This window comes from Dasypus novemcinctus, chromosome 2 (assembly GCF_030445035.2).
Source record: "Dasypus novemcinctus isolate mDasNov1 chromosome 2, mDasNov1.1.hap2, whole genome shotgun sequence".
NCBI lineage: Eukaryota > Metazoa > Chordata > Mammalia > Cingulata > Dasypodidae > Dasypus > Dasypus novemcinctus.
The window spans coordinates 66,142,855-66,143,214 of NC_080674.1; positions in this window are offsets into that span (position 1 = coordinate 66,142,855).

Below are 360 nucleotides of genomic sequence, written 5' to 3' on the forward strand. Positions count from 1 at the left end.
CTTTGGTTTTAAAGTTGGCATTTTAATTTTTCACATGTACTTCTCAAAACCACAAAGCAAAACAACTGTAACAAACTCCCCAGTAATTCAGCGGCCTTTTCATTCCGTCCACCACCGGCTCCTTAGGTCGATGGCCTGTGGTTGGTAAAGGCTTCCGAGCTCTGCTGTTTGCCAGGAACCCACCAGACCTGCCCCAGGACAAACGCAACTTGGTTTCATCTGCCCAGATTGATAACATATCCTACACCTCCACTCTTTTGCACCGGTGAAACTTCTTTCTGGTCAGGAGAGGAGACAACTAAGTTCCCCAGGCGGTTGAGGAAGTGAGGGAAAGTGGCGCCAGAGGGAGGAGAGCCCCAA